Below are 11,914 nucleotides of genomic sequence, written 5' to 3'. Positions count from 1 at the left end.
AAGACTAAGAAATCGAGAGAGAAGAGGTGAATGGTGTGCTTTGAAATGAATCTCGACACCTCTATTTATAGACCACGAACGGAACGTCCGTTCCTCAACGTTGCGTCCGTTCTGCCTGACGAACTTTGCGTCCGTTCACCATCGTTGCTTCCGATGGTGCCAATGTCACATCAAGTACGTAAGCAGTGAAGCATTTCTGATGGCACGAACGTTGCATCCGTTCCTAGAGCGTTGCTTTCATTCTGCCTGACCCTCCGGACCATTTCTGATCATTTTGGGTCTAATCCCGGGCTCCGTTAATCCATTAGAAGTCTTCTTAGTCTTGTTTATCGGTTTAATTAGCAATTACTTACTAAAACTTGGAACGGGCTATTACATTCTCCCCCACTTAAGATACTTCGTCCTCGAAATCAGATCTTAAGTACTGAATGTAAAACTAGGTGCAGAAACATTCTTTATTCAAATCATACGTTTACAGAGTTTACAACTGAATACAATTTCGAAAAGGAAATCAAAATAACTCAGGATGTTCTATACGCATCCTGCTTTCAAGTTCCCAAGTTGCTTCTTCAGTGCCTCGGTGCTGCCACTGAACTAAAATCAGAGGAATGACTTTATTTCATAAGACCTTATCATTATGATCCAGGATACGAATAGGTCTCTCAACATAGATCAAATCCTTATCCACCTGAACCTCAGACCGCTGTAGAATATGAGACGTATCTGCCACATACCGTCGCAATAGAGATACGTAGAACACGTTGTGAATACTGGACAGATACGGTGGCAAAGCCATCGATAAGACAAATTGCCATTGCTCTCCAAGATCTCAAACGGACTGATAAATATGGGAGACAACTTGCCCTTAAGGCCAAATCTGAGAATCCTGCGGAAAGGTGACACCCTCAGAAACACTTTCTCCCCAACATCAAATTGCAGAGGCCTACGCTAAGTGTTAGCATAGTTGGCCTAACGATCCTGTGCAGTCTTAATCCATTTCTTGATCTGATCAACAACATCTACTGCCTGCTGGATAAACTCCGGTCCCTCAGCCTGTCTCTCCCCCACTTCTTCCCAGAAGAGTGGAGTACGACAACGTCGCCCATACAATGCCTCAAAAGGTGCCATCCCAATGCTAGTATGATAGCTGTTGTTGTACGCGAACTCGATCAATGGCAAATGATCCTGCTAGGCTGTACCAAAGTCCATAGTGCAAGCTCGAAGCATATCATCCAAAGTACGGATAGTGCGTTCTGTCTGACCATCTGTCTCCGGATGATAGGCAGTACTCAAGCTGAGAATAGTGCCCATCGCACGTTGAACACTCCCCCAGAACCTAGAAGTGAACCTGGCTTCTCGATCGCTAACAATGCTCACAGGCACTCCATGAAGTCGAACGATCTCCTGAACATACAAACGGGCCATACGATCCACTGTGTACTCTTGGCTATAGGCAATGAAATGCGCTGACTTGGTGAGCCGGTCCACCACAACCCATATAGCATCACAATTCCTTGAGGACATCGGCAAATGGTTCACAAAATCCATCGTGATAAACTCCAATTTCCACTCCGGAATAGGCAGACTATGAAGCAAACCTCCAGGTCGTCGGTGCTCTGCCTTGACCTGCTGACACACCAAACATCTCGAAGCATACAGATACACGCTGCGTTTCATCCCCTTCCACCAAAACTGAGTACGTAGATCCTTGTACATCTTGTTGCTCCCCGGATGAATACTCAACTTGGTTCGATGTGCCTGAGACAAGATCTCCTCTTGCAACTCTTCGTCCTACGGAATCACAAGTCTACTAGACAAACACAGAAAATCATATGACTGATAGTGAAATCCAGAAGTACTACCCTCGTTGGCTAGACAAGCCAAATGCTGGGTCTTTGAATCCGACATCTGAGCATCTCGAATTCGCGAATACAAAGCTGGCTCGGATAATATCGCAAAAATATGGATACTCTGCATACCTTTCTTGTGCTTGAAGGTATACCCTAAAGAACAACAATAACCGATCGCACAAGACATAGAACAAGTCTGAAGTGTGGACAGTCGAACCTTGCGACTCAAGGCATCAGCAGTGAGATTAGCAGCTCCCAGATGGTATTTAATCTCGCAATCATAGTCCTTAAGCAAATTCATCCAACGCCTCTTCCTCATGTTCAACTCCGCCTGAGTGAACAAATACTTGAGACTCTTGTGGTCGGTGAAGATCTCAAATTTCTCACCATACAGATAATGACGCCAGATCTTCAAAGCGAACACAATGGCTGCCAACTCCAAATCATGAACTGGATAATTGTCTTTGTGCAACTTCAACTATCTAGAAGCGTATGGGATCACATGCCCATTCTGAGTCAGGACACAACCTAACCCCTGAAGAGAAGCATCCGTGTACATCACATACCCTCCAGATCCTGACGGTAATGCCAACACTGGCGCAGAAGTAAACCGTCGTCGAAGCTCACAAAAATTCTCCTCGCACTCGCAACGGTCGAGCTAGCTGAGAAAAATTTAGAATGAAACGACGATAATAATCTGCTAGACCCAGAAAACTACGGATCTCAGCGACCTTCGTTGGACGCGACCAATTAAGCACAACTTCAATCTTGCTCGGATCAACAGAAACCCCATCCCTGGATATGATATGGCCAAGAAAAACCATTCGATCCATCCAGAACTCACACTTGCTCAGTTTGGCGTACAACTGTTCATCCCGAAGAGTCTGCAGTACCACTCGCAAGTGAGAAACATGCTCTTCCGCATTACGCGAATACACCAAGATGTCGTCAATGAAGATCACGACAAACTTGTCTAAATACTCCCTGAAGACACGGTTCATCAGATCCATAAATATAGCCGGCGCATTAGTCAATCCAAATGGCATCACTAGAAACTCATAATGCCCATAGCGAGTACGGAATGCAGTCTTGGCTATGTAATGTTCTCGGACTCTCATCTGATGATACCCAGATCTCAAGTCAATCTTGGAGTAAACTGAAGTACCCTGCAGCTGATCAAACAAGTCATCAATATGAGGCAAAGGATACTTGTTCTTCACGGTAACTCGATTCAGCTAACGGTAGTCAATGCATAACCGCATAGACCCTTCCTTCTTCTTCACAAAGAGAACAGGAGCTCCCCAAGGAGATACACTAGGAAGAATGTACCCCTTGTCCAAAAGATCCTGTAACTGATTCTTCAACTCTCGCATCTCTGACGGATCCAGACAATACGGTGCTCGAGAAATAGGCGAAGTATCCGACATCAACTCTATGTCAAACTCGACTTCCCTAGCAGGAGGAAAACCCGGAATCTCATCTGGAAATACATCTGGGAATTCATCCACAACAGGAATGCTCTCTATCCCAACGCTCTCAGCGGATAAACCAACTGCATAGATAAGGTAGCCTTCCCCGCCAGACTCTAGAGCTCGACACGCTCTCAAAGCTGATACTAAAGGCATCGGGGGTCGCGCTCCCTCACCATAGAAAAACCAGCTATCACTCCCATCCGGATGAAAGCGTACTAATCTCTGATAGCAGTCCACTGAAGCTCGATAGGTAGTCATCATGTCTATCCATAGAATACCATCGAAGTCATCCATCGCAAGAACCATGAGATTCACTATCAAAATGTTCCCTTCGAACTCTAAAGGGCAACCCATCACTAGACGCTTAGCCAAAGAAGATTGACCCTTCGGAGTAGAAACAAAAATTACTACGTCTAGTGCAATGCATGGTAACTTATGCCTCTTAACAAAATGTGCAGAAATGAAGGAATGAGATGCACCAGTGTCAATAAGTACGATAGCAGGTATACCATAAAGTAGAAATGTACCTGCGATGACCTTCTCATTCTCCTCCACAGCCTGATCATGCCTCAAGGCAAACACCTGGCCAGAAGCCCGCGGTCTCAAATGAGAACTCCCAGCAGGCTGTCCCTGCGACCTCTGCTGAACAGTGGTTTGAGAACCCGATCCCGAACCAGAACCAGAACCGCCTCCCCCAGACAATGGACAATCCCTCCGGAGATGACCAACATCTCCACATCGGAAACAAGCTCCAGAAGCTTTGCGGCATCGGTCGGTCGGATGGTTCTTCCCACAATGATCACACTTGTCCTTCTTTCCAAAATGGACAATACCAGCAGAACCAGAGGAAGAAGAAGTAGATCCGGACTTCTTGAAAGTCTGAGCATGGGACCCAAAGAACTCGCAGGCCTAGACTGAGAGAAAGACCTGTTCCGCCGAATCCTATCCTCTGCCTGGTGACAACGGCTCACCAAACCCTCGTAAGTCATGTCATCACCAACCGCCACGCAACCATGAATCTCAGGGTTAAGGCCCTGAAGGAACAGATTATACTTCATCTCAGAGCTGTCGGCAATCTCAGGGCAATAAGACAACAGATCAAAGAACTTCTGTTGATACTTGTCAATAGAAATGGCTCCCTGTCGCAGACTCAGTAGCTCTCCCGCCTTCGAATGACGGAGTGTAGGAGGAAAATACATCTTCTGAAAAGCTATGCGGAACTCGGCCCAGGTGGCCACTCCTCTCGCCGTAACAAAGGGTGCCAAAGTAAACCTCCACCACCTACGGGCTCGCCCATCTAGAAGGTAACCCAGTGTCTCCATATTCTGCTCCTCAGTGCAGTGGAAAGTCTGGAAAGTCATCTCCATGCGGTCTAACTAGTTCTCCGCATCCTCTGGAGGCTCGCCTCCAACCAAGGGCTTAGGACCCATCTGCAGGAATCGACGCACACTAAAATGATCCTCATCATGACGACGATGATGGCATTCCCGACGACGCTCTCGGCTGGCATTGCCCCAACGTCCACCAATACTGCCGTGACTACTCTGATCATCATGATCCGCCATCTACAAAAATTTCCTCACGGTTATCTTATGTAGAATCTAAATTCCCAAGAATACTATGCATGCTCTGATACCATAAATGTAGTAACCCTTATCGAGATTATCTACTAAACAAAACTTAGGCATGCAATTAACTTAATCAAACAGTAAACCAAAATAAGCTGCGGAAACCATAAACAATAATACAATCCCAAGAAAAAGAATCTGTAAATACCCAAATAGTTATACAACCAAATCGAAAGCTGTATCAACTTAATACAACAGAAATAAAAACCTAGACGAAGCTTTAGCTGGCTAACCACTGCCTAGCCCCTCTTGGATCCACCCTCCTCGTCCAATCGCAAACCTGCCCCAAGGAATAGGGTATACAAAAACAAAGAGTACGAGACGTGAGCATAAAACGCTCAGCACGAGAGTATGAGTATGCATGCATGCAAGTGAACTCCCTAAAACTCGAGGTCAAGAATCAGATAACAAAGACAGACCAGACCCTGGTATGTAGCACGTTGTTCCGTCGCTTTAGGAGGTGGCTCACATACCGAAAATACCAGTGGATACGCGAGACCCAAATCGATGGAAGTCCATCCACTAACAGGATAGGGTAAACCCTACTAACAGACATCTCAATAGAGATAGCTCAAGATGTAAATGTATGCAGCATAAAATCATGGCATATAAATCATGCAGTCACATAATACATGCATACTCAGTCAGGATATCTCGAATAGTACATTCGTACCTCAAATACTAGGCGCGCTCTACCAGCTCTAGGTCTACGCCTATAATCCACACTACACTGCCAAATGATACTAATATCATTAAAGAGCTCTAAAAGCCTTAACTAGGATATTTTATACTCCTAAATATTTTTAGGAAGCAAAACTATACCTTCGTTCGTTGTTAGCCCTTTGCTGTCGATTGCCTCAAAACTACGCCACAGCTCCGCTATGACGCCTGGATCGCTATGCCACTTCCGGATTCCCAATGGGACGCCTAGAATTTCATAGATCTGAGTTAGAAGGCTAAGGAATCGAGAGAGAAGAGGTGAATGGTGTGCTTTGAAATAAATCTCGACACCTCTATTTATAGACCACGAACTGTAGTGACCCAACCCGGATCCACTACCTAATCAGATTTATAGTAAAAGCGCACGCAATAAAAGCTTAAAGCATAAAGTGCGGATAATTAAAATACAACAAATCTAATCGGCAGAATATAACCGACGCTATCACAAGTATATAAATACTATTATACAACCAAATCGAAGGTTCAGGTTAAATAAATCCCTACCCTCTACAACCTCGCACTCCCCAAGCTCAATCCTGCTGAGAGCCGCCTGGACCGTCCAGCCTCAAACCTGCCCCGCCACAAGGTACACGATACCCAAACACAGGGGCGTGAGCTAGAACGCTCAATACGAAGCAATGATATAAATACAAATATGCGCACACAGATGGTTTAAAACTCAAATGAAAACACTTGCTCATGGCGCCGGGAATATACAGTACCGGCTAGAGAGCTACTCTGCGGGGTACTCGTATATTCCATATCAGGGCTGAGCAACCCCATCCTGACCCGAATCCAAAACAGGATACAAGTCTCATATGAAAACTGTCATACCTGACTCGAGTCCAAAATAAGATCATTGTTCCCTATGGAGACTGTCAATGACTCACAACTCTCCGGAGCAGTCACACGTAAAATCATGTATGTGCTAAGACGGTAAAACATTCTAAAATATGATAAAACATATAGCACATACTCATGCAACATATAAGCAAATATATCATGCCGGCTATCTCGGTCAGTACTTACGTACCTCTAACACTGCTGGTCAAACCTAGCTCCACTGACCTAGACTCCAAGCCTACTAGTCCAGTCTACTGGCTATTACAATGCAAATATCCATGCATCAACAATTAAGCTCTAAAAGCCTTAATTAAGCTGTTGCATACTCCTAAATATTTTTAGGATGCCAAAGCTATACCTGTGTCCGTCGTTAGCCCTTTGCTGTCGATAGCCTCAAAACTAGGCCGTAGCTCCACGACGACGTCTAGATCATTAAGCCACTTCCGGATTCCCCGTAGGATGCCTAGATCTCCCTAGATTTGAGTTAGAAGGCTTAGGAATTGAGAGAGAAGAGAGGGAATTGGTGCGAGAAAATGAATTCTCGGACCCTATATTTATAAGCAACGTTCGGAGCCTCCGAACCTGGTTCGGATCGTCCGAACACGATCGGAACCTCCGATCCCTCCTTCGGAGCGTCCGATCGCCCAATATTACGTCAGTCATGACGTCACCTTGCTGATGTAAGCGATGACGTGTGACCTGGTCCCGATCGAAACGTCCGATCTTACCGACGGAGCTTCCGATCCACTTCGGAGCCTCCGATCCTGAGTTCGGAGCCTCCTGACTTGGTTCGGAGCTTCCGAACCCTTGGGACCTTCCCGGCTATTTTCGAGTGTCTTGAATCCATTTCTGAAGTTCGTTATCCCAACAGGAACTTACTTAATCATGTTTTACTTAATCTAAACATGATCACGTGATTAATTACTCATTAATCACTAATTAGAAATGCGGGTTACTACATTCTCCCCCACTTAAGAAATTTCGTCCTCGAAATTTAATTCTTATAGGAAAACATAAATAGCCAACCAAATGTTCTTTATTACAACTGAACAAGTATAACTCGATACAAAGAAGTACAAAATCTCAAAATAACTCGGGGTGCTCGGCTAACATCCGGCTCTCCAACTTCCAAGTAGCTTCCTCTGTCCCTCTACGTTGCCAATGTACCATAACCAATGGTATGCGCTTGTTACGAAGTACCTTGTCCTTTCTATCAAGAATCCGTAGGGGTTTCTCCACATACGACAGATCCCGATCTACCTTTACCTCGGTCGGATGCAAAATATGCGACTCGTCCGCCACATACTGCCTCAACAAGGACACGTGGAACACATCGTGGATCTCCGAAAGATCGGGTGGCAAGGCCAGACGATAAGCCACATCCCCAACCTTCTCGAGAATCTCAAAAGGACCAATAAATCTAGGTGTCAGCTTACCCTTGCGACCAAACCTCATCACCTTTCGAAAAGGTGACACACGCAAGAAAACATACTCTCCTACCTCAAAATGAAGTGGCCTGCGGTGAGTGTTCGCGTAGCTAGCCTGTCGATCCTGGGCTGCCTTAACCCTGCGTCGGATCAACTCTACAGCATCAATCATCTGCTGAATCATCTGAGGACTCTCAACCTGACGCTCACCAACCTCGTCCCAAAACAAAGGTGTATGACAATGGCATCCATAAAGAGCCTCAAATGGTTCCATGCCAATGCTGCGATGGAAACTATTGTTGTAGGCGAACTCCACCAAGGGTAAATGATCATGCCACGCTGGACCAAAATCCATCACCGCCGCTCGAAGCATATCCTCTAGAGTGCGAATAGTACGCTCCGACTGTCCGTCCGTCTCTGGATGATAAGCCGTACTCATGCTCAAAGTAGTACCAAGGGCTCACTGAAAACTACCCCAAAATCTCGAGGTGAACCTCAGATCTCTATAGCTGACAATGCTCAACGGAATCCCATGCAATCGAACAATCTCTCGCACATACAATTGCGTCATCCTATCAAAGGTGTAATCGCGGTTATAGGGAAGAAAATGCGCTGACTTCGACAACCGATCCACGACAACCCCAATAGCGTCACAATTCCTGAAAGACATAGGCAAGTGGGTGACAAAGTCCATCATCACATGCTCCCACTTCCATTTAGGAATCTCTAGGCTGTGAAGTAACCCTCCGGGTCGTCTAAACTCTGCCTTGACTTGTTGACACACAAGGCATCGGGACACAAACTGATAAATGTTGCGCTTCATCCCTTTCCACCAAAATTGAGTGCGAAGATCCTTATACATCTTCATGCTGCCTGGATGTACAGAGAATCGACTGCGGTGAGCTTGCGATAAGATCTCATCCCTCAAAGTAGAATCCTCGGGTACCACAACTCGACCAGAAAGACACAACAGACCGTCTCCTCGCAGATGAAAACCAGAAGTATTATCACCCTCAGCCAGCCGGGCCAACTTCTGAGTCTTCGGATCATAATTCTGAGCTTCCCGGATTCGTCTGTATAGCGCTGGCTCTGCAAGCACAGAAGAGACACGAATCCCTTGTTGTTCTTTCTTATGACGGAACGTGAATCCCAAAGAACAACACTCCTCCACTTCCTTCGAAACCAAACTGGTACGAAGGGAACTCACATAAACCTTGCGACTAAGCGCATCAGCAACGGGATTTGAAGAACCTGGATGGTACTTGATCTCACAATCGTAATCCTTCAACAGATCCATCCAATGATACTGCCGCATGTTTAACTCAGCCTGAGTGAACAGATACTTCAAACTCTTATGATCGGTGAAGATTTCAAATCGTTCTCCGTACAAATAGTGACGCCATATCTTAAGAGCAAAGACAATGGCTGCAAGCTCTAAATCATGTATGGGATAGTTCTCCTCGTGAGTCTTCAACTGTCTGGTAGCATAAGCGATCACGTGGCCATTCTGAGTCAACACACACCCCAAACCCTGGAGAGAAGCATCAGTGAAGACTACAAAACCACCTGATCCAGACGGTAAAGCAAGAACTGGAGCTGTCGTCAGACGACGTCTCAACTCACGAAAACTGTCTTCACAAGCATCAGACCAAACGAAAGAAACGTCTTTCTTCTTCAACTGAGTCAAAGGCTTAGCTATCTGAGAGAAATTCTCCACAAAATGATGATAGTATCCTGCTAAACCAAGGAAACTACGAATCTCAGAAGCTGTAGTCGGTCGTGACCAATTCAGAATAGCCTCTGTCTTGCTAGGATCAACAGATACGCCATCCTGAGAAATGACATGACCAAGGAACACAACTCGGTCAATCCAGAAGTCACACTTACTCAAATTTGCGTACAACTGTCTCTCCCTCAAGACCTGCAGTACAGTATAGAGATGGTAGGAATGCTCATCCATGCTGCGAGAATACAAAATGTCATCGATGAACACCACCACGAACTTATCCAGAAAGTCGCGGAAAACTCTGTTCATCAGATCCATAAAAATAGCTGGAGCATTCGTCAAACCAAACGGCATCACTAGAAACTCATAGTGTCCATACCGCGTACGAAATGCTGTCTTAGGAACATCCTCCTGTCGAACTCGCAACTGATGATACCCAGACCGAAGATCAATCTTCGAATAGACATAAGTACCCTGCAACTGATCAAAGAGATCATCTATCCGCGGAAGAGGATACTTATTCTTCACTGTCGCCTAATTCAACTGACGGTAGTCAATACACAACCGCATCGAACCATCCTTCTTCTTGAAAAACAGTACTGGGGCTCCCCATGGCAAAACGCTAGGTCGAATATAACCCTTATCAAGAAGATCTTGCAATTGCTTCTGCAGCTCTTTCATTTCTGACGGTGCCAATCGGTAAGGAGTTCTTGAAATCGGTGTAGTCCCTGGCACTAACTCAATGCCAAACTCAATCTCCCTTACTGGTGGCAAACCTGGAATCTCTTCCGAAAACACATCTGGAAAGTCACGAACCACTGGTATCTCTTGGATATCTGGCTCTCCTAAGGATGCGTCAATGGCGTAGATAAGGTAGCCTTCCTCGCCAGACTCTAAAGCACGTCGTGCCTTCAGAGCTGAAACCACTGGCATCGGGGGTCGCGCTCCCTCACCATAGAAATACCATGACTCGTCATCCTCTGGACGAAACTGAACAAACCTCTGATAGCAATCCACTATCGCTCGGTAGGTAGTTAATAGATCTATCCCAATGATGCAATCGAAATCCTCCATTGCTAGAATCATCAGGTTAGCACTAAGCTGATGTCCCTCAAAATCCAAAACACAACCCACAACTAAACGCTTGGCTAAAACCTCGCTCCCCATAGGAGTAGAAACCACTAGCAACACGTCTAAAGTAATAAACAGCAATCTATACTTCTTAGCAAAACGTGTTGAGACAAAAGAATGCGATGCACCGGTATCAATTAAAACATATGCAGGAAAACCACATAAACTACAGATACCTGCAATCATCCGATCGTTGTCAGCCTCTGCCTGCTCCTGGTTAAGCGCAAAGACCTGATCCTGGGTGCGTGGCCTCAAAGAAGAATGACCCCGAGAAGGAGTCTAAGTAGGCTGCCTCTGAGACTGCTGCGGATGCTGGCGCTGCTGCGAATACTGCTGCTGGAAAGATGGCTGCTGGTACTGAGGTGGCTGAACAGATGCCTGAGAACCTCCAGAACCACTCGCTGCCCCAATCAGCATAGGACAATCTCTCTTCATGTGACCCTCCTGGCCACACTGGAAACATGCAGTGGTCGATCGACCACACTGTCCTGGCGGATGTCTGCGTCGGCACTGAGTACACCGGTTCGGTCTCTGTCCACCAAAACGATGCACTCCACCAGATCCAGAGGAAGAAGAAGAAGTACCTCCTGGCTTCTTGAAGGACTTTCCTCTCGGACCCAAAGGACTAGAGCTCGCTGGCCTGGAAGAAGAAGAGTAAAATCCCCTGTTCCTCCAAATACTGTCCTCGGCCTGGCGACAACGGTCCACCAAATCCTCGTAAGTCCCATCGCCGCCCACAACAACCATACGATAAATGTCAGGGTTCAAACCCTGAAGAAAGTGATCAAACTTCGCCATAGAACTATCAGCAATATGAGGACAAAAGGTAGCAGATCAAAGAACTTCTGCTGGTACTCCTCGATCGTCATCTTCCCCTGTCGCAAACTCAACAACTCACTGGCTTTCGCCTGACGAAGAGCTGGAGGAAAATAAAATCTCTGATAAGCAGTATGGAACTCAACCCAAGTAGCTGCACCTCTAGCTGCTATGAACGGTGCGGAAGTAGATCTCCACCACTTCCTTGCTCTGCCCTCAAGCAAGGCAAGGATCTCCATCCTATCCTCAGCCGATGCAACGGAACTCCTGGAAGCACTGCTCCATCCTCTCCATCCAATCC

This window comes from Henckelia pumila, chromosome 1, assembly GCF_033568475.1.
Source record: "Henckelia pumila isolate YLH828 chromosome 1, ASM3356847v2, whole genome shotgun sequence".
NCBI lineage: Eukaryota > Viridiplantae > Streptophyta > Magnoliopsida > Lamiales > Gesneriaceae > Henckelia > Henckelia pumila.
This window is presented reverse-complemented; position numbering follows the sequence as displayed.